Below are 24,782 nucleotides of genomic sequence, written 5' to 3'. Positions count from 1 at the left end.
TCTGATAATGAGTTTGTTAAAGTCATGCACTGCTCCACTGCCAAGGAAACTTGGGATAAGTTGTAGAAGATATTTAAAGGTGATGCTAAAGTCAAGGAAGCCAAGTTGCAGACATTAAGAGTACAACTTGAGGGCTTGAAGATGATAGATGAAGATAAGATTGCTGACTATCTCCAAAGGGTTGATGAAACAACAAATACCATTAGAGGGCTTGGAGAAGAAATAAAAGATGAGGTGATAGTGAAGAAAGTACTTAGATCTCTTACATCTAAGTATGATACAAAGGTCTCAGTAATAGAAGAAGCAAAAGATCTTAAAGTTTTTACAATGGATGAGTTGTATGGCTCCCTAACTGCTTATGAGATGAGGACTGTCGGTACTGATGCTGTGAAGAAAGAAGCTACATTCAAGACATAAAGAAAAGGAAAGGAAGAATCTGCTCATGATGCAACTGATGAAGACTATGATGACATCATGGCAAACTTTGTCAAAAGACTCAAGATAGGTTCATGCAAATAAAAAGGCAAGTTGCCTTTGAAATGCTTCAACTGTGGAAAGATTGGACATTTTGTTGCTAAATGTCCTTATGGTGACAAGAATGAAGATGATCAATCGAGTGGCAATGGATCATATAGTAAGAATGGGAAGAATAATGTCTACTAGCATGGTAGAAGAGGCTACCAGAAGCAAAGTAGTCTTTACACACATGAAAATGATACCACATACAAGGAAAGTACCTCAAATGACTATTGCAATGGAGATGAAGTCAAAGAAAACCTTTTCATGGCTCAAGAGATTCCGATACCTAAAGAAGCAGAAGAGGGAGAGAAAGAAGGAGAAGTAGATCTTGAAGTAGAGCTCATTAGTGCCTTATATGAGCTAAAGAAAACAAGAAGAGACTTAAAGAAGGTAAAAAGGGTTGCAACTGAAGAACAAGAGTTGTTGGAGAAATCTCTTGAAGAGTCCAAGAAACCTATTGCAGACCTAAAACTCCAGTTGGAAGAGGCCAAGAGGATGTGTGAAGTCACTAGTACTGGTGTGAGTGAAAAGGAAAAAGAACATCAGAATCTAGAAGCAGAAATAGTGAAACTCCGGAAGGACTTAGAGAAAATTCAAGAAGAAATAAAAGTGAGAAGCAAATGTGAAGGCAACGTTGAAGCCCTGGACAAGATGCTAAGAAAATAGAAGCAATCCAAAGATACTGGTGGCTTAGGTTTTCAAGAAGGCCAAATTTCAAACAGCAAACACACATTCGATAAGGAGGTACAATTCAATCCCTTGAATGAAGGTGAAGAGAAGAAGACATTTACTATAAGCAAGGATATCGGCAAGAAGACCTATGTAGATGCTGCTAGAAACTGCCACACAAACTAGTATACTCAATCAATGAACCAGAGACCATACTCAATGTACTGACATGCAAATCCAAAGAGAAATGTATGTATTGATCATGAAGGATTCACAAGGGTTAGTAGAATGAAAGGAAGAACCCCAGTGAGGCAAACGTTTGCAGGTTCAAGACAACCTAACCGGTATGTTCCAAATTTTCATGGTTATTGTCACCGGTGTAATAATTTTAGTCATAGAATGGCAGATTGTAGGAAAATGAATGTCAACCCTAGTTTTTATAGTATAAACTCATTTGTTGCATTACAAAGTACAAATGTCATATGTTATAATTGCAATGAGTTTGGTCACAAGAGTTATGAATGTAGGAGTAATATGCAAATGTCCTACAAGAATGCATTGAGTACATCTTATAGTGCTAATGTCAAATGTTATAAGTGTCAAAATTTTAGTCACATAGAAAGGTATTTTTAGTTGAGAACTAACAAGCAAAATAGAATTGTGTCAGATAAAAAGTTGGAAACAAAATTGGAACACAAAGTGACAGAAGAGGAAAAGAAAGAAGAGAAACCAATTTAGGTAGAGAAGGAGAAAAACAAGACAGAGTCTAGCCTAATTGTACACATTGCTCAACATGCTGAAAGGAGGAATTTATGGGTAGTTGATAGTGGCTGCCCAAATCACATGACCGGAGACAAAGAAAATTTCACCAAGCTTGATGATTTAAATGGTGTTTTAGTCCGGTTTGGAGACAACTCTTCCATCAAGATCAAAGGCAAGGGTACACTGAATATTGATGGCAAGCTCAAGGCTCATGATGTGTACTATGTTGAAGGACTGAAGCATAACCTCCTAAGTGTAAGTCAGATGTGTGACAAAGGGTACAAGTTCTCATTTGACTCTACCGGGTGTTATATAAGAAAGCCGAGTACCAGTCAGGTGGTAGAAGAAGGAAAGAGAATAGAGGGTAATGTCTACAATTTGAAGGAATGTTACGAGTCCCAATGCATGATGGGATAGGTTGATGAAAGCTGGTTGTGGCACCAAAGACTAAGCCATGTGAATTTTGATAATCTAGTTAAGATAAGAAAGAACCAGTATGTGAGAAACATACCTCAGATCATAAAAATGGCAAGCACATTCTGTTATGAATGTGTCAAAGGTAAGCAAGCAAAGGTCAAATTTAAAACAAAAGAATATAACACCTCAAGACCTTTGGAGTTGATACATACAGACTTATGTGGGCCAACAAGGACAAGAGTATTGGTTGGAGAAAGGTATTTCATGTTGTTCATAGATGATTACTCAAGAATGACTTGGGTAACCTTCCTGCATGATAAGTCACAAGCATTTGAGAGATTCAAAATTTTCAGAAAGATGGTGGAAAATGAAAGTGGACAACGGTTAAAATGCTTAAGATCTGACTGGGGTGAAGAATTTTCTTTCAATGAAATTGTTGTCTACTATGAGAAACATGGAATCTGAAGATGATATTTAGCTGCAAGGACACCTTAGCAAAATGGGTTGGTAGAGAGGAAAAATAGACAGTGAAGGAGATGGCTAGGACTATGTTGAATGAGGCCAACATACCAGATATATACTGGAGGGAAGCAGTTCATACTACTGTCTACACTTTAAATTGAGTACAGTTAAGAGTGAATAGGAGAATGACTCCTTATGAGTTATGGAATGAAAAGAAACCATCACTTAAGCACTTCAGAGTGTTTAGAAGTAACTGCTTCATCAAGAGAGATGTTGATGGATTAGGAAGTTTTGATTCCTGAAGTGATCAAGGAATATTCTTGGGATACTCAACCAACAGTAAAGCCTACAAATGCTACAACAAGAGATTGAGAAGGGTGGTTGAGAGTGTAAATGTGAGAATAGATGAAGACTCACATAGAGTAAATTATGCATCGACACCTTTAATTGATGATTCAGATGTTGAAAATGAAGAATAATCTGACAATGAATGGGTAGAAGATACACCAAACAAAATCCTCAACCGGCATGTGCAGAAGAATCATCTAAAAGAATAAATCATAGGAGATAGGAATGGAGGTGTCCAGACCAGAAGGAGATTAGCCCGAGAAGGTGAGCAGGTAAATTTTTGTCTCATGACTAAAGTAGAGCCCAAAATTTTTGATGATGCTAGTAAAAGTGAGAAGTATGCCATGGATGAAGAATTGAGACAAATTGAGAAAAATCAGACTTGGGAACTTGTTCCTAGACCATCAGACAAGAATGTCATAGGAACCAATTGGGTCTACCAGAACAAGATGAATGAAGAAGGTACGATTGTCTGGCATAAAGCAAGGTTAGTTTAGAAAGGGTATGCTCAAGTGGAAGGTATTGATTTTGAAGAAACATTTGCATCGGTTGCTAGGTTAGAGGCAAAAAGAATTTTTTAGCTTTCTTAGCCTACAAGGGATATAAATAATATCATATGGATGTGAAATCTACTTTTCTCAATTGCAATCTTGAAGAAGAGGTGTATATGGAACATACAGAAGGGTATTTGTTGCATGAAGATGAGAGTTTTGTATGTTGGTTGAAGAAAGCCCTATATGGCTTGAAGCAGGCTCCCAGAGCATGGTATTCCTGGTTAGAAAAATACTTGAAGGAGAAAGGATTCCAAAAAGGGAATGTAGACAACAACTTGTATGTCAAGGTAAATAGAGATCACATGATTATAGTTGTTGTATATGTGGATGATAATATATTTGGTGGAGACAAGGACATGATGTGCAAAGAATTTGCAGATCAGATGAAGACAAAGTTTGAGATGTCCATGCTAGGTGAGTTGTCCTACTTTCTTGGTTTACAATATCATAGAAGGAGAAAGGAATTTTCATCTCCCAAACCAAGTATGTGAAAGACATGCTAAAGAAATTTCAAATGGAGGAAAGAAAAACGGTAATTACTCCCATGGTTACTGGTTGTAAGTTGAAAAAACTAGATGAATCGCCCAAAGTTGAGAAAACACTGTATAGGTCTATGATCGGTAGTTTGTTGTATTTAACAGCATCTAGAACAGATATTATACAAGTTGGTTTCATGGTAGCAAGATTCCAAGCTGCTCCTAAACAGTTTCACTTAAATGTAGTCAGAAGAATCTTCAGGTATCTGTAAGGAACTATCAGCTATGGTCTATGGTATCCAAAGAAAGGAGACTTCTCTTTGCAGGCTTATACTGATGCAGATTGGGTAGGAAGTATTGATGATCAGAAAAGTACAAGTGGAGGTTCTTTCTACTTAGGAGACTGGTTAGTATCATGGCACAGTAAGAAGCAAGATTCGGTGTCATTATCTACTATTGAGGCAGAGTACATAGTTGTTGCTACATGTTGTTCACAGATTTTATGGATCACTAAAAGACATACAGGTGGAGATACCAGAACCTATTCCAATCTGGTGTGATAACTCAAGTGTAATCAACATCTCCAAGAATCCAGTAATGCACTCAAGAACAAAACACATTGCAATCAAGTTGTTGGTTCCCAAAATGGACGATGGGTCTACACTGCTTACGGGGCAGAGACCAAGCTGATTTCCTAAAAATATCTATGGAGAGCCACCTCCAACTATCAATATCTATCAGGCTTGGACCAACAATAAAAAGGATAGAAAGTCCTTCTATGCTTTAGGCTCTACAAAACTAGGGAGGGTGATCCCTTCAATAAGATATCCTTCTCTCTACAACGATACTCGGGAACTTACTAAAACAAAGTAGATTATCTTATAATAAAACTCAACAGAAAGGGAGAATGCTCAAGATGTCAAATCCTTCAATGATCCTCAACCTTAAGCTGGAGTATGAGAGAGGGTGAGACAACTTTTAGAAAATACATAAATCTTAGCAAATGATTGTTTTGATATTAATAAGATTCTTTCTAAGAGATCATAAAGAAGATAAAACTAGAAATTGAAAACCTAATGAGATTTGCTAGCGAATACCAGTGCCTTATTCATTTGGATTACAGAGTCTATGTAAAGTGTTACTAAAAATCTGATAAAATTTCATCTGATAACTGGTCTAACCTGAAACAATACTGCCTTACAATATTGCTCTACTTATAGTCCTTCATCTGAACTGCTTATCAAATCCTATGGAAAGCCTTATTTCCTCTGTAATCTCATTCAATCATTTTAATTAACCCCTTGGACTAAAGCATTGGATGGAAGAATACATACATCATAACAATACAATAAACAAATGAAACCCTTGATCCCATTTGCTTAAAAGAAGATAAAATCGCACACAGGAGAGTAAAGATTAGGAAAATATATTTGCATTAATATCATAAGCTATCTTTTACCAGATTCTAGCCAACAAATTCAAATACAGAATGACCCACTTGAAAAAAGGGGAACCTGCAACTGTTCTATTACTTTTTCCTCTCCAAAATAACATTACAGTCCCTGTTATTTCCTACAACTCTCTAGAACTATTTTGGACCTAACCCTGCAGAAAAGATCTATTTTGCAGAGATCTTTCTCAAAAAATTTGGACCCTAACTAATGGCCTTGAATTCCCTTTTATAGAAAAAAAGGGAGTGACAAGCTTCAATCCATGAGACACTTGTCAACAAAACCAAGCCTTAGAGGGTGTACACAATTCTTGTTACAAATCACTCCTTATCCACATGCTGGCTCCTGTGATGAGGTGGAACCAAAATTTCCAACTGATTATTGGTAGAAACAAAAATACTTGAGCCGTGCCGATATCACGCAGACACTCTCAGATGGACCTTGGGATGCTCAGTCTGTTCCATTGAATTTCTCTTCCTGAAAAGGAAAATAGATCCTGGCGTGAAACAAGACTTTCCCTCCAAATTAAAGGAAAAGCTCCAACCTTTATGCCCTGGATCAGATAAAATCGAAAGAGGAACTTGGGGGTAAATAGGATTTGTTGAGAATGAATTGCAACTTCCATGATGTTGGAGAGATGACTGGCTACAAATATTCCTTCGAACAAATCCTTCTTTCAGTTCCCCATGAGCTCCCTCTTGGAACACACTACCAATAAAAAGCAGAGCAAGAGCGTGAAATAGGCCTAGGGTGACTTTTCTTGAAAAGAAAAGGATTTCACACCCCCTTTGACAATCCCCTAAGCTTTCACATCCCCTCTAGCAATGAACAACATTATACCAGAGAAAGATCATCCATCTAGTGTCACAAAATATGTAATGAATCCATTCATAGTTCTATTCAAACACCATCCTCTCATTGATGAAGATAATGTTCTCAGAAAAATGAAGAAACTTGTATTTGTTTCTACCCATTTTATCATCTGCCTAGTGAATTTATAACCAAAAATTCCCTTCAATGTGGTGGTGTTAATCAATGTGAAGAATCATCACCTTGATATCTTCTGCTCACCTTGTCAGCTATGAATTCCAACAATCATGCCTATAACTCAAATCACCACCATTTCCTAGACCATCACTCTATTGCCACTGGAATGCATTCACCTTACGTGAATGATTTTATTTTGATCTTATTCTTTTTTTCAGTGTACAGTCTCCTTCTTTAGGATCTCTATCAACAGTCAAATATCTGAATTCATTAGAGAACTCATGATTCATCACACTTGAACTAGAAGCTTATCCAAATCCTTTCACATCTCGGAGCTATCATCTTTGATTGTCAAATCAATCCTGAATCTCATTCATTCTGCCTTTTCCCACGAGCTACAACCAGTGCCTCTAGAATCCCTCCAAACTTCTCATTTGAAACTCAACCGTAGATCTCATCCAACTTGGCAAATCTAATAGTCATTTCTTGCCAACTTAGCAGTTTGACTTTCCATCTGTATCTATGGACCCACAAAACCCTGACTTAACAGTACCATATCATCCTTCGACCAAGCTCTGTCAGCAAACTCTTCGTAAGCCTTCCTGATTAGCCTAGGACATGTGGCATCATCTCATGATGTCGCGGTTCATAATCTCCCTGCAACTTCCATCACAAGAATATGAGGGTCATCTGATCTATTCAATCTTTACCTCTTTGCATACTTCCCATCAACTTCTTTCAGGACTTAACAGTTGAGAACCTTTTACCTCAGGATAAAACATCTTCGTTCATTCTGAGCATGTGCAAATTGATGGGGTTGTTAGTAGATTGACCTTTACCACCGGAGAACCAGTAACACAATGCTTTCAACTCATTACAATGCTAACCATGCCGGTTTCTGCTGATAACAGGAGGCACAATCTCGTGATGTCGTGGTCATTAAAATCCTCACACCTTTGATCGCGGGGAAGCGCTAGCCATTGGATCCATCCTGTCTTTAGAAAATGGTCGAAATATTTAGAACCTTTTGGACTTAGTAAAATACAATCACGAGCATAAATATTTTAAAAAGGGACTGGTAATAGGAATGTTATGCGCTTGACTTAGGGAAATTATTATTTCACGAACCAGTTGATCAACATTTTGCTTAGGGAATAAGATGGACCCGCTCATGGAAAGGGTACCCTCGGCTTTAAGTGGGAAAAAAGTAATAGCAAAATATATCATCGCTAGGGTTTTCTTCATAAAATGTAAGAAGTTTTGATAAACCCTAAACCCTAGACCTTGAATCGTTCATAAAGGATACAAGTAAAACCTGAAAATCAGTGTTTTGAGCTCAAAAATTTTAAATTTCATGCAATCAATTTTTTGAGCTATCACAAGTATCACTTCTTGATGGAGAAGGTAGTTGACAAGGAGGTCATAGTAAAGTATGTTCCCACTAATGAGAATATTGCTAACATATTTACCAAGCCACATCCTTTGGGCCCATTTGAGTATTTGAGACAAAAGATGGGAGTTTTCCCACTATCTAGAAGCACTTGAATGCATAGGAGATTGCATGATTCAAGGGGATTCAACCATTCTTACTATCTTATGACTCTCTAATAATGAAGCATGGACACAAGGGGAGAGTGTGTCTTAACTAGAGGCAGCCAAGGGAGAGATTATTGGTGTCAGACTAAGGTTCCCTTTGCCATTGTTGTCAAAGGGGGAGATAAATTGGAAAAGAAGATGTTGACTTCAATGCCAAAGGGGGAGATTGTTGGCATTAAGTTGTCATTGATGTCAATTGGTATTGTAGGCAGGCTACCGGTAGAGGCATGTCATCTAGTATGAAGAAGAGTGTACTAGTATGGTGAAAGACAAATAAGGTATTGAGAAGATTAACATGAAGGCTTGTCAACTGGTATGGTGAAAGATAAGTAGTTGTTGAGACTATCAATGACATCACCGGTATGAGGTGAGATGCATGTGTGTATAAGCATGTTGAGCTTAAACCGGTTTGGAATTTGGCTGCCTATTTATGATGAAGAGGTAGAATGTTAAAGTAATCACAAACCACCAAATGTGAATATGTGCTACCGGTTAGCAGGAAAAGAAGGTCTCACCAGTAAAGGCTTGTACTGGTATGAGTTTGCTGAATGTTCAAGTGTAATTAATTGTCTGTTAGTGAGCTAAGTGTATGACCATTGTGATGCCATTTGGAGATGAGGTGCCAAACATGCAAAGGTCGATGAAGTCTCCATCAACATGGTTTTTGAAATAGCTAGTCAACATTAATGAAACAACCAAAAATTGTGGTATTGTAACTCGCTGATACGGCTTGAGGAAGAAAAAATGATAGAGGAAGATCAGGGAGTAGTTGGTACCTGGATTGAAGAAAAGAAATCCGATTGCAAGAAGATCTTGAGAAGGAAAGAACTGAGGTTTTTATGAGTCGACAAATTTCAAGGTAGAAAATCATGTACGAGATTGCTATATTTAGCAAGTATGCATTGGATAATGGAAAACATGTACAAATGCATTCCTCGAGTATAGGTGATCAATCCAAGATAGACTGGATCAGATCTCATGCAGATTTTGTTGAGTGAAGGAAACCCTAACCACCCCAAATTTGAATTGATTCTTGGCGGGAAAGATCAATTTTAAATATGATGACTTGAGACTATGATTGTTGTTGTTGTAGTGTGAAGACAAGTGTGAGATTGTTGAGAGCCAAAGAGATAAACACTTGAACTGTTTATGAGTGAAGTATTCATCGATAAGGAGAAGCAGAGTAAACTAGTATAAGGAACAACTACTAGAGAGTGCATTGAACATAGAGGTGACAAATTGATAGAAGTTGTGCCTGATCAAGAGTGATCGAGTGTGAGTTGAGAGAAGAAAGTCATTGTGAGGGGGGATTGAGAAAAGTGATTAGTAAAGTCAAGTTGTAGAGTGAGTGGAGAGTATATAGACTAGTAAGGCTGAAACCAGTAGAGGGGAATATTGTAAGGTTGCAAAACTTCATTTGCAACAGTGATTTCGTTTGTATACCTGAGTCTTATATCATTTTCACTAAGTGGTAACTTAGTGCAGAGGTTGTAGCTCCTTTAGGTTGTAGCCGATAAATTATGCAAGGGTTGGTGCTCCTTTGATTTGGTGCTCATAAATCAGGGATTGGTGCTCCTTGGGTTGGTGCCCTAAATCTTGTAATCAAAGATTCATTGTGAAGCTGGATTGGAGTAGAAGATATCCAGGAACTATTCTCACCAAGGTTTTTCCCACATTAAGTTTTCCTCATATATATCTAGTGTTGTGTGATGTATTCTTGTGCATGTGGTATGTTAATGTTTTAACAAGCCCTTTTACACACTTGACTTGTATTGTTTAAGTTACCGATTAGCACTCAATTTGTTTTATATATTACTGATATCTCCTTGTTGAAGGAAAAGAGTTTAAATCACTGATTCACCCCCCTCTCAGTGATCCATTGTGTCCAACAAGCATTCCCTCCAACAAATTCAGCCAAGCAAAAAAGAAAATAGTAAGTTGATCAATTTTTCATCCTTGTGCATTGTTAGGCTGCTATAGTTATCTATACGCAAATCTTTCTATCCCCTAGAACCTGTAGGTTTGTGTTTTCTTCTAATTCCTAGGGCTTCTTTATTTTAAGTGTTAAAATGACCTCCCCTGCCAAGGATTCTGCTGTAACCACTGCTGAAAATGTCCCTAAAACCGGTGATAGCATTACAATACTTGAGATTACTCATGTTGTCCACATTTATGTAATTGTGCCCATGCTAGTGATTGAGAGTTCTCTCGTTGTAGAGCCAAACCCTAGAGTTGTCTTGCAAGCATCCAAGGAGGCCAGAGCTAGCTCCCCTCCAAAGGAAAAGGTCATGAAGAGGAAAATAAAAACAATTCGAAAGACTGTCACTATTGTCTCTAATAGTGAGTCTTCAGATGAGCCTGCTCCCACTCCCAAAGCTAGGAGACCAACTCAGAAGAGGAGAAGAGTTTCCCAAAAAGTCTTTGTTGAAGAACCCATCACTGAAACTCCTCTTGTAGAAAGTGCCCCTTTTGGGACTAACCCTCCTACTGAGGAAACCCCAATTCCTCAAGGTAAAAATCCTTAGAAGAAAAAATCTCAGGATTAAGCTAAAGAAACTGCCCCTGTAAAGAAGCCAGCTCCCAAAGCTAAAAGGCAGCCTAGGTAACTATCAAAAGGAGAATCATATACTCAGGTAGAGACAACAACAGTGCCTATTATCCATCTTGCTCCTTTAATGACCTCAGAAGAGTTGCAAAATGAAGTTGAGCAAAAATTAGAGGAGGTTTCACAGAGGCCAACCATGCAAACAAGGAGTCTACACCTAGACCTCTTGGAAGTTTTTGAGGACTCCTTTATGAATGATAATCTCATAATCGCCTTCAATGATAAGGAGGCAAGGTGCAAATATGCTTTCACAAAGGAAAGAGGCTGGGACATTTTTTACTATTTTTATGGCAACAGAGATAAGCTTGTCCCAATATCCAACCCTTGGACATTGAATATGGGGAAACTGGTGGTGCCAAATATTTTTATTGAGCTGATGTTGATAAGGAAATTGGTTGAAGCTTATGATGCTCTAGGCCTAACTATAAGGACTGTAGAAGGCTATGCCATGTTGCACATCTCACACAAGGCCATTGTTGAGTGTTTTCATTTGGATGGGTTCACACTTAAAAGCACCAAGAGGGACAGTCTGGAAAGAGACTCGGTATAAAAAAGAGAGGTATAGAAAGGACCTTGTTCCTCCTTTCATGAGGAAACTCTTCAAGAATTTGCAGAATTATGTCCTACCATCTGAAAGGGAGCCTTTCAAATTGGAATGATTTGAACCCTACTTCGTTAAGACCTACTATGCATTAGGGAATATTCTTGGAGTATATTGTGGGCTTACTCAAATGCCCATCGACTCCATGATGATTTCTATCAACATCAAACACCCTTCAATAAATTTGTTGTATGATTTTGCAACTATTATTCATGACAAGCTACATGAGGGGTTAATAGGAGCAAAAAATAAAGATGAGAAGATAGAGTTCAAACATTATTCATTATTTTGCCATCTGATTCTTTATAAAAATAGGGCTTACTGGGGTCAAGAATTAAATATATGGAATATTGACTCATACATAGGTTTTGAGTGGCCAGTGCAAAGGTGGACTCAAGTATGGGATAAGGGGTCTAGGTATGGTGATTACTATGTTTTCTTTGACCATATTAGAGTAAAGATTTTATCTAGGCTTGGAGTTGGGTTGCCAAGGCTACCCAAGGACATCATCAAAATTTTGAGAGTAAAAAGTTGCAGGGCTGATGGATTTGTATATCCTGAAGGTGCATTCACCCATAATTTTGGGGACTTCTTTCTCTATGGCAACTACGCTATCATTAGGATCTATGGGTGTGAGCAAGAACCCCATGTGTTGCCACTTTTTGTTTCTCCAAGACTAGCATTTCTTAAGTTCATCTAGTAGATAATGTGGAAGGAGAAGGATCAAATTAAAACTGATAAGAAAGGGAAACTCCTCCCTAGGGTGATTTTTTTTATGAATTCACTATCAGGTGTGACACTTTAGAGAAGGTATAGTATTTTTTGGTAAAAAACTAGAGATTAAAGGTTGCCCAAGCCAGGCATTTTGACCTTGAAGGATGTATAAATGATCTTAGGATACATAAGCTAAAGGAGAAAGGTTATTTCCATTCTTTTGATGAAAGAGAGGACCTAATCAGAAATACCTTCGCTATTGATATAGATCAAAGAAGAAAAAAGTGGGAGCTCATGAAGAAGCTTGAGAGGGAGATGAAGCAGGATGATTCTAAATTTTGAGGGTATGTGCAAAAAATTTCAGAGTCTTAAAGATGGAGATTTTGCTAGGATGTCTTTCATGCTTAGAAAGGTAGATGACATAATAAAGATGGAGATGGAGAGAAGGGATGCCAGAGATAAAGGGGTTGAATTTGAAGAAATCCCAATTGACCCAGTCCCTACAGTATACAAGATGAAGGGAAATACATTAATAGTAGAAGAACTATCCCTTGGAACCTCTTGGCGTGATGCACAAAGAGAAAAACAAGCCACTCCTGAGCAGGAAAGAAAAATTGAGAAGGGGAAAGAAAGAATATCTGATTTTATAGACAATTAAGGAGATTTTGATGCAAGTGTGTCACCATGTTCACCCCCTCGAGAAACATTTAGTGAAGATGAAGCTGTTGAAGTCCTAAATGACTCAGATAGGGCCATCATCCCGAGCATAATTCCTATACAAGAAATGGATGATGAAAGAATTACTTCTTAAAAGAACTTTATAGTAGAAGATAATTTTGTCATATATTTTGGAGAGCATGGGTCAGGGGTAATCATAAGCCTAAAGGATTTTTCTCTATTGTCTAAAGCCCCAAATTTTTAGAAGCCTATGGTTCTGCAGGGTGGACAGCAAAAAATAGGGGATGTAGTCATTAGGACACTAGAAGATACCACTGCATCTGAGGCTATGACAACCACATCATATGCAGTCCAATTTGCTCAACTAGTAGTTGAAGATCTTGAGCAAAAGCACATAAGACTAAAGGACATGCATGTGGCTCTAAATGAAAGCTATAATAAGTTATTCATTGAAAATGTTGCATTAAAGGAGCAAATGAAGAAGATGATTGTAGACTCTTTAGGAGGAATTAGACCTAAAGAGTTAGAAAGGATGAACAAAGAATTACAGAGGGTCAAAGATGAGGCTGAAAATAATTATTTTGAAATCAGGAAAGCTTCAATTTTGCAGGTGGCAGATAAAATTATTGAAAATTTGAGCGAGGTGCACACCTCATATTCTTTGACTTCACAACTCCTTAGTCGGTTGGATGAAATTCTTTCATTCTTTCAACCTATTAGGACCACGTGGATGCCAAAGGGTCAGAATTTAAAAGATGTCATGTTGGTGGTAAAAAATGTAGTCTCTCCACCCTAAATCGTAGGGGTGACTTGGAAGAATTATAATTTATTTATTAAGGAGTTGCCCAACATTGAGGATGAAAAGAAGGAATTAATTAAAATAATTGATTCTTTCCAGGGATTAAAAAATTGGGATATCGCCACAATTTTGGTAGGCGATGGGAAAATCAAAAGTTTAGAAGAGTGGAAGCGGGGCTTCCAAGGCGCCATAAATACAGTTTTGACTTCCTTGGCTACTGGTCCGGCTCAAAGTGAATCATATTATAATATCATTTATAAAATCATGGAGGTTGACTTGATGTACCATAGATTTACTTTGGAGGCTACAATTGTGCTAGCCCACAAAACAAGAGAGACAATAAGTAAGTTGCAAGGTTTGAGGGGTTTTTCTTAGTTAGTCAACAAGATAGAAGCATTGCATAAAAGGTACTGCTCCTTGGAAGAAGAGAAACTTGAGGGAGAGGACTAGTCGTAATCCTTGTATTTTTCTTACTATAAATTTTGTGTAGGTTGTTTATTTTGGGAAGATTGATAGAAGTACTCAATCGCCAAGGACCATTTTCCAAGATACTTGCTACCAGATGCCAAGATGTACTTCAGATCTTGACAAGAGCAAAGGTTAAAGTACCAGTGAAAAGGTAGTTTTTGCAAATCTACAGTCCAACGCTCCTACAATGATGACCTCTCAGCCACCTACATTAATGCAACAAAGAATATTTCATACAGAGTAACAAGGACAAAGGTGAATTGTAATGCAATGTAATCTTGACAAGTGTCTTCTTGTCCTGAAGCTTGTTTTTCTCCCTTGTGTTATAAAAGGGAATTCAGTGCCAAGAAGAAGGATTCTGAAATTTTGATTAGTATGTACTAGGAAAGTTGTAAAGTAATATAGTCTTTCACAGGTTTAGTAAGCATAACAATCTATCATGAATGTATCAATTTTATTCTGAAAATAAATATAGAGAACATTCATTTTTTCTTGCTCATATCTCTTGTATTATGTTGTATGAGTTGTAATGTTAGTGACATGATCAACTTGTCTTCTCTAATGGGGAATGTGTATTCCTTGATAGGTTTTATTTCAAGTAAAATGAATTAAATTATGTCTTGAATATTGTAGCATTTGTGTGAGAGAGATTGTGAGGAAGTTGTGGGTGCATTCTCAATATAAGCATTTTAAGCAAGTCTTGAATGTTTAGTATTGGATGTCAATGTTGATACTATGATATTGTTTATCATTAGGACTCTTTTTTGACTTTTTATTCCCTTTGAACAGGCATTGGTCATATCATTTTAGGTTTCTGGATCATTCTCATATTCTTATTTCACCTTTTATATTTCAGTTTTTTAGTTTTTCTGCATAGGAGTAGAATAGATTAGAGCCAACTTTCAATGCAATCAAGAGTGATAGAAGCTAAGGTTCAAGCCATAATTTATAGTATATCATACTTTCCTTGGTATATTTTCATTGAAAGCATCTACTATATAGTGCAATGCTTTCTTATATAAAGATTAAATGTTGTATAACATTGCAATAGGGAAACCCATCTAGGTCTTGCAGAGCCTAAAGAGTAGAAGATTGCAACTTTTATGTTGAATCTTGTTCATTGGTAGAATCCAATCCTCAGTCGATTTATGTGTTAGTGGCTATTTGTCTAGGATTTAGGATTTATTTATTTGGGAACCAACACAATTATTACCTTTAAAATAGAGGATAGAATGTATATGCCTTTAAAATAGAGGATAGAATGTATGTGCATAGAAAGTCAATGTCCATGAAAAAGAACTCATGGAAAAGAAAATTGTCAGATGAAACAATAATCACTGCCAAGCCCTAGAGAAGGGTTTGAAGAATTAGAGTTGCTTCATATATTCACAGAATCATCAAGTGCAATTAGAGGGTGTGACAGAGGTTCTAGTAACAACTAGAAGATGAAGTTACAAGACACTTGATAGGGAGATAATCCAATCAATACTACATTCATAGCAAAGAATGATAGTATTAGTGACATGAAATAGTGAAGGACAGTCATGAGTGGATTATCCTAGAACATACCAACCTAATACAATGAGATTCATCAAGATCAAGAGAAATCAGAAGATAGTAGCATCCTCTATTGAAAATCTCAAAAGATCATAGTATAAAGTACAAACCTTGAAGGTTTTGAGGCATGAGCACAAGAGGTGAATGACAAAGATGTCTAAATAACAATGAAAAGATCATTATTTTTCATGACTAGGGATATCTAAGCTTATTCATTAACACTTACCACTATCAATTAAAGAACAAAGTGGAAAGAATTATAGACAGTGATGTCAAGGGTATAGCCTTGGTGACAGTTCAATGGCAAGATGCAAATCTCAAACCAGGAGTAGCTCACACAGTAAAGGAAAAAAGACATAGAGATTGAGTTTAAGATTTGTAATATTAACAACATGTACACTTCATAGGGCAGAGTGATCAGTCAAAAGAGTTTTGAAGGTCTAAGACAAACATGGAGTAGTAATAGCTATCACTGAAAGAAACAATGACAACCCAAGATAACGGGTAAAATAAGATGGAAGTTCAAGCAATATAATGGTCTAGACCCAAGGATTAACCATGAAGCATCTACAACAGTCATGAAGGAGATCCAAGGACAGAACTGCCCAAGTCCAAAGTAGAGGAACATAGTGCAGTCTTAGGTCATAAGGAAAAAGGTGCAAGTCTTTTCAAATAGTCAAATTCACTATCGAAAACCATAGCCACAACCAATATACCAAGACATCTGCAAAAGGTCAAGAGCATCCATTCCCATGCAATGTTGACACCACAAAAGAGGATGTTGCAGTCATATATGTTTAATGATAGTCATTAAAGGACAAAATATCCCAAAGATGTCAAAGAACAAAGATATTCATAAGGTCTAACAACACCTATCCAAAATATCAATCATACCAAATGAATCAAACATGACAATAAGTATCATCTTCAAAATCTTCTTAGCACAAACAATCACCAAGCTAGGTCTGATCTAAAACAAATGTATAGGTAGTCTTAGCTTCATGAATATTTTAAGATCTAGCACAAAGAGTTAACAAAGCCATGGCCATGAAGGTTCTTCACCATATGAAACATACACTTAGTCACATTGTCATGATTCAAGCTTAAATTCTATCAAAGCATTAGCATCAAAGACACAATGAGCAATGAAACATAGTCCATTGACAATACAATACATAGACCCTTCATAGTCATAAAGTAGCATATTTTGATCAAATACAGAGGTATCAAGATAGGAACCAAACAAAAGCTTCAAAGAAGTCCATAGTACATCATACAAGGTGAAATCAGCCATATTGACTTATAGAGCAGCAAAGAAGAGACCTAAAGACCAGAAAGTAGTTTATTTTGAGATACAAATGAAGGCTTGTATAATATGATGATAACACTCCTAAGGAACAATAAAGGCTTGATAGTGTAGAAGACAAGGATCAAGAATCAAAGAAGATATTCTTGGAAAGAATAGAGGTCACTATTGATGAAGGTATTGTAGTCATTAATGGCATATCATGAGCTTTAAAGATTGTGAAAAAATTAATATGGCAAATGCACAGTCAAAGACAATGAATGAGAGATCAATGTTAGGGCAGTCCAATCATTGGACCAAGATCAAGAGTCAAGGTCAAACCTGCGAAAGAGAGATGCATCTCAATGATGACAGTCAGATCACATTATAAGACACAGTCCTTCCAAGTAAGGAGATATATCATGAGAGAGAGGGGCATGATAGTGAATAAAAGAAGTAATGATAAGTGTAATGGTGGGAAAATGGTGAATGATAAATCAAGAAGGAAACTACCCTTTCCCTCAAAAAGAGATGAGAGTTTCACTATTGATTACCATTCAAGCACTTTTCACCATTACATTAGAAAGAGGAGAGGATAATATACTAGATTCAATCTCTCCACACAAAGATGGTAGATTGAATTCTGAATGATTGGGGAATGCTAAGTTGATCCCCTCTTTCTTGTTTGAAATGAAAAGGAAATTGATTGAATTATGTAATGCAAAAGTGACAAAGAACTAATTATAGTTTGACATCAGAATATGGGATGAATTTCTGCACCTGGATCTAGTAGTAATATGTCGATACGAAGTCGCCCTGTAAATTTGAGGAAAATTTGCTCGGACCATGGCGGGAACATACACGATCCTCTGAAAAATCCATGAAACGAAAAGGGTTTTTCCACCTCTACAAATGAAGCCTGCATCCGAAAGTACAGCTACGCATCTGTAACCTACACACACAAAAGAGAGGAAAGTGGGTTGGGATTAGGGTTTTTCCTTTAGGTCAAACCCTAGTTTTGGAATTAACCAAGTAATGAAAGAAAGTACTTGCAAGTAGTTGTAAATGAAAGACTGAATTGTAAATCACCTCAAGGGAGGTTGTAGTAGTAATGTTGATATAAATGCTTGGATGTTGAAATTAATCTCCTCTTCAATGGTTGAATCCTTAACTTGAATGCAACACCTAGTCTTGAAGGGAGACTTGAGAATGTTCAATGCTGGAAAAGAATACTTGAATGCATGAATTCTCTAGAATGTTTGATCTCTTGTGCATACTCCAATCTTATCTGACTTCCACTTATTCAACTTATGCAAATGAGAGAGTGAATTCCCCCTTAAATACATGATGGTGGATTTGAATTTTGTCATGGGCTAACATTGGCAGAGTTTCCCACCCAAGGCACAACCAACAATGCAACCCTAGGAAGGGTCCTGCCCCAAAATATGGTAGGGACAGGGGTGCCATGCCCATATCCAAGGGGGGACAATGGTACGACACCCTTATCCTACCCCTTTCTCTAGGGTAGAGTGTGGATGGGGTGATGCAAAGGCCAAGGAAGAAGTTGTTTCTGCAAGCCGAGCAATCTCCAGTCTCTGATCAGGCTAAAGGATTCAAATTTGTATGCGTGAGGACCCTAATGCAGTCAAAAATTGCTAGGGTCACAATTTTATGACACTATCTTTAGCCCCCACTTTAGTGGGAGTATAAGCATATGCCAATACTATCGGTAAAGTTCAAGGAAACAAGATTGAAATACTTTTACCACATCAAGGAGGAAAGATGTGCAAATCCCCTAGTGGACTTAGGATCTTACGACTTCAATTGACACAGTAAAAGGGAAGATTAAGAAGGGGAGAACCATGACTACAAGTAGCAAATTTCCCTTCACTATGAGTCATGAAAGCAAGGATACTAAAGATTACAAAGCAAAATAAAGTTCACTAAGTAATTCTAAGTATCACAAGAAGGAAAGAATGAGTAGAGTGTACGCTCCCACATTAAAGCGATCACATGCACCTTATTGGGGGTGATTGCTTTAAAGTAGGATACAACCAAGAGAGAGAAGGAAGGGAGCACATTATCGCAAGGATAATGAACACAAAACATGAGGTAGTGTCACTTTCTTTGGGGTTAGCATGCTATATGATAACTCATGTATATCATGTATGTGTATACATATAATAATCTTTATTCCCCAAAGAAGGACACTACCTTAGAATAAAGGGAAGAGAGGATGTCTTTTGAGTCAACATGAAAGAGACCAAGAAAGGATCTCAATGCTTTGCATCATCCCCAAGTAGACATTAAGTGAATAATAGAACAACACTGATACACATAGAAGAATGGTTACAAAAGAGCAAGAAAGAAGAGAGAGAAGATTTGATGTGCTAATATTGCTAATCTAGCATGGCATCCACCTCCCTATCTTGCAAATCACTATTTCGGGAAGGAGAGAAACATGCCAAAGGAGAAACATCAAGAACAATAGGTGAAGCTATCACAAGATCCAAACAGGGACTATGCTCATGTTGTAAGTCACTTTGTTTGATTCTAGGAACTAGGATTAGGGTTTGTGAAATTCATCTAATAAATGCTTGTCCACATCAACATACTCATACTCACTTCACTGTCAAAAGCATTAGGAGTTGTATTATCATTATGAATAACATTTTTACCCATTTCTTCATCAAAGTTTAAAGAAAGAGGAGCAAGAACACAAATAGGAGTAAAACCATCACATGTTTTATGCAGCTTATGATTTGGAGATGTTGGTTGAACATCCTTCTTAGGAGAAAACAGAACCATGTCAACTATCAAAATCTAAAGAGATTGAATATTTTGAGGGGTAGCTTCATGAGCTCAAACATGACATCTTCATCGGTGTTCTCTCGCACAAAAATTTCATCGAGTCTTACTGGAAGGCTAGGAAGGAGGAGGAACACTTGAGAAAGTAGGAATGTTTCTCTCCTTGATAGTTGAAAGTTTAGGTTGGGGTCTTTTTGATTGAATAATAGGAGAAGTAGGCCTCTTCTCTCAATAAAAGGAAGGAGGTGGAATTGTGCCATAGAAAGGAGGAATATTAGGTGTAGGAAGGAGACCAGGTCCATCATGAGGAGAAAGTATAGGTCTAACCTTAGGAAGAATATTGGTGTTCTCCTTAAGAGAAGGTAAAGTCACATCCATAGGTATAGGTGGACAATCTTCCTTAAGAGGGAGATTAGTTCTATCCGAGAGGGGAAGAACCACATCTTGAAGAATAATAGGAATGTTAAGTGTTGGCAATCTAGGTTGACTTAAGGATAAGATCATATCATTCTTCCATTTTTTATAAGATTGAAAAGGAGCATCGCTCCTTGATGGAACAGATTGAAATTGTTTAGGCCAAAAGAGATCAATAGGAACACCAGGGCTTCTTTTGGATGGATGAAAAAAGATATGGTTCACTATTATGATTTCTCCATTGTGAGGAAAGTTTAGACACTTGTGGGTTAGAGAAGCAATAGCCTTCATGGAAGATAGCCAAGGATAGGCCAACTTCACACAGAATTGCTCAGAAGAAGGTATGATAACAAAGTCAACATCTAGTATGGGAGAGGTGCAAAGACCTAGAATGAGGACTAGAGGCAAAAAGAAGGAGAAGAAGCCAAACAAGGAAATGGAAGAACTCAAAGTTGTTTTGGCAAACTATGACTAGCTAGTCAATATGGGGGCTAATCTTCTTAAGTATTTATAGTTGTTGTTTTTTATTTAGGTCTTTTCTCTAGTTTTTTCACTTTGTTGTTCCTTTCTTTTGTTGTCCGTTCAGTTTACTGGCCTTTTTGCCAGTCTTTTGTAAGTTGTTTATATGTTGGTCTGGTTTCTCTATGCTGAACTATCTTATGATCCTATGTTAAAGGTTTCGGGTCCTTAAAACCTATTTTTCATATTAATCAAAACAAAGTCAACATCCATGGATTTAGCATGAAATTTAATAGGAAGGGTGATAGAGCCAATGGTAGGACAAGAAAATCCATCAAATAACTTCACAACCACATTAGAAGTATCATATATTGGGTTATGTAATCATAAAGTGAAAAGATACTCTTCAGTTATGACATTAACCATACAAAAGGGATCAATCAAGGCACCATGACAAGTGATATCCTTAACCTTTGCAATTATGTATAAAGGGCCATTGGGTGCTCTAATGGTCTCACTAGGGTCAAATGTAATACAAGGATCCTTAGGCATATCTTTTGTTTTTACCATATTAACCAAGTTTGGAGCCATGGAGGTGAATTCTTCAGAAGTGAGAATTAGACACAATCTAAATAACATTAGAGGTATGAGATGGCAAGGGATCAGTGAAAATATTAAGATTTTGATTAGGAGGAGCAACTGATTTATTCCCTTTATCATTCACACCTGCCATAGATATAATATTACTATCAAACAAGTCTTGAACCTTTATTTTCAATGTAAAATATTTCTCAGTATCATGACCAGGTTGTTGGTATTTTGGTATGGTTTTGTCATTGATGTCAACACCAACACTTATCAACTTTGGCACTTTGGAGAATCAACAACATTCACCGGCAAGCAAATGACTCATGCATAGTCACCAGTATCTAGTACACCGACAGGATATAATGATCATCAGCACTTGGAATGGCATGGAAAACACTTGGTTATGTCGAAGACATCATTTGGACACTTTGTCTTTGAGATTTGATTATTGGCATATTCATATTTGCATATTTGTTGTTACCAGCAAATAGGTCCAGGTTATACACCGATAGGTTTATCTTTTCTAGATCAGCATGGCACACTATGGAGATGATTTATTATTGTTGTAAATGAATTATGCCGACATGTTGAGTCTGTTATTGCATCGAGCATTAATTTAATTGTAAATTGATTTTATTGTAATATCTTTTAGAGCCGACCTACTAAAATTGGTCCTAGGTTATAATATAAATGTAAGATCTTATTTGTAAGATCGGATGTGGAATGCAAAGAAGAATTGTGTAAAGGTATATGCGAGAATAAGCAGAGCTATACACGCAGACATCATTTGAAGGTGAAGCAAGGTTTTTGTGAAAGCATATCAAACCTACACCGGTACTAAATCCAGCATATGAAGATGCTATTTTGAGTAGTACATTCTTATTGGATTTAACCATCCAATTGTAGTCACTGTGACTCCTATTTTGTGTTTCAGCAGTGAGCTCTAGGCACTTGGCCTTTCTGCATGTGCAGACCCCATTTGTATACACTTACTACTACAGTAGCATCATATGATTGTGGGTAAGGTTTCCCACCATTGTTTTTCTCCTTACAGGGTTTCCACATACAAATATTGGTGTCAAGTGTTGTGGATGACTTTGTCTTTTTGTTTTATGCATTAATATTTACCGGTATTGCAATTAACTGATAAAACTATCTACCGGTATAAAAGACTGGTTTACCGGTATTAAGCAATAAGTTGGTTAAGTTGTTTTGGTTTGAATTTATTTGACAACTGATTCACCCCCCCGCCCCCCCCTTCTCAGTTGCCTCTGGGACCTAACACAGGTTGACGATGAAATTGGCAAAAGGAATTGTTATCAAAATAAGGAGATGCAATTTTGGAAGGATCAATTTCTTTTATAGGAGGAAGTTTGATAACATTTCTATGCAACAACTGAGACATAATACTATGTAAAGATTCATTCAAAGGAGTAAATTGTCTTTCTCTTTGGAAAAACTTAGAAATAGAAGGCACACCTGTTGTAGCATTCACATGGTTGTTGTTGATTGGATCATTGAACTTGATGAAGCTTTTTGTTGGTTTGAACTTCGCAAACAATTGTTGAACACTCTCCCCCTTATCACCTAGAGTCATAGGAGTGGATTGCTCCATTTGACTCATAGCCAATTGATAATTATGGAGTGTTGTGCACAACTGTAGAAAGGAAGTAAACTCATACAAAATAATATTTTCCCTGATATATTTTTGTAAATTAGAAATGAAAATTCTTTGAATATCATTATCAGACAAATGAAAATAAATTTGAGCACACAAATTCTTATATCTACCAATGAAATCAGTCACTTTTTATTTAACACCTTGTTTACAATGCATTAAATCAGTCAAAGTGATTTTAGGACCAAAATTATTTTGAAATTGTTGGATGAAAGCATTTGCCAATTGTTGAAAGGAAGTGATAGAATAAGAAGGCTAAGAGAAATACCATTGTAAGGCCTTATCTCTTAGTGTTCTTATAAACAGTTTTGCAAGCAATCATTGATCATAAGCAAAATCAGTACACAAGGTTTGAAATGTTTTGACATGCGTAAGAGGATCACCTTTTCCATTATAGAGTTCCAATTGATGGATCTCCACATATTTAGGTGGCATGGATTTAACAATATCAAGAGAAAGTGGGCTCGCAACATCAAAGGTGGGCACACTAAACTTGGATTGACTCATAGAAGCAATTTGTTGCTTTAAGGAAGACACAGTTTGGGCAAGATTGTTGATTGTCATTTTGGTGGAAGAATTGATGTTAGACATAGGTGATTGAGAAGGTGGTGTGATGTCTTTTGAAAGAAGGCATGGACTAAGAATAAGGTGGTGGGGCATTATGATAAGTAGGCATTGGTGGTGATTGGGTAGGAAAAGGGACACTTAAAGGAGGAACAAAGTTGTTGAAGGAATTGCCCCCTTGTGTCACATTGATTGGTTTAGTAATAGTAGGAACACTCATGGAATACATAGGTAAAGATGGAGGATTAAATGAAGAAGAGGGATTTCCCCCATGACCTATGGTTGTAGGAATGACATTTAGAGTTGAAGTAGTGGTGGAGGAGCACCTAGTTTTGAGTATAATTTCTTCATGTTGGTGTATTAGTCCATAGGTTGGTTTTGGTTTGTGAATAGGGGACTACTCATAGGTCCACATATGTTTGTTCTATGCTTTAGTAGGTTGGATGTCAATAGGATCATGCATTTGCTCAATTTTGGCTTGTAAGCCCTCGTAAGCCTAAAATGGCATAATCATGCATTTTGATGTAAAACCTCTTGAAAATCCTTGTTTGGCATTGAGAAATGTTATGATAGTAGTTTTTAATCATCCTAGGTGGTTTAGAAAATGAAACAAAGAATGAAATGCAAAAATGCACTTTTTTGGCAAAAGTTGTCAAAGTTGCTTGACAACATTTTGCAACGTTGAGCAACTTTTTGTAACTTTGAGCAAAGGGTTGGTTAGGAAACCGATGGAGAGTTAGTTAGACCACAAATGGCATATAAATTAACTAAGCATGAATGTAATGATTTTGGTGAACACCTGGAGCAGATCTTAATACAATTTGAAGACCATCTTTCAAGTTTTTACCTTGTGTTTTCTAAAAATTAGAGCAGTAGATCGCACTTAATGGATTGATTACATTGTTGTTCTTGAATATTTGTTTTGTATATTCTCTTTTTGTTCTCAAGAAACAATTAAGTTAGTCTTTTTGTAGGATTGAATTGAGTTTTTGATTTTGTAAGCTCTCGGCCTGAGCAAGGGTTTGAGAGGCCCAAACATGGTTCCAGCTTGAAGTCCTTTGAGTTATCCTCAATAACCCTTGGGACTCGATCCATGGAACCTTTGTATATTTTACATAGTATTTTTTTTCATTTGGAGGTCATTGAAAGTCCATTGAGCATCATTTCCTAGGTGAGCTCAGTCATAGCCCAGTAAGGAAATGAATAAAATTATGCAAGTGCTTGTAGGGATGAGCAGATTTGGAGTTTCCAAGTGTTTAGCATGAGCAAGTGGGGTGTGGCAGAGCCTATGTGGGAGTTTGGAGGTGTGGTAGATCAGGGAAG

Source organism: Cryptomeria japonica, chromosome 10, assembly GCF_030272615.1.
Source record: "Cryptomeria japonica chromosome 10, Sugi_1.0, whole genome shotgun sequence".
In the NCBI taxonomy this organism is placed as follows: domain Eukaryota; kingdom Viridiplantae; phylum Streptophyta; class Pinopsida; order Cupressales; family Cupressaceae; genus Cryptomeria; species Cryptomeria japonica.
Note: the sequence above shows the minus strand (reverse complement) of the source record.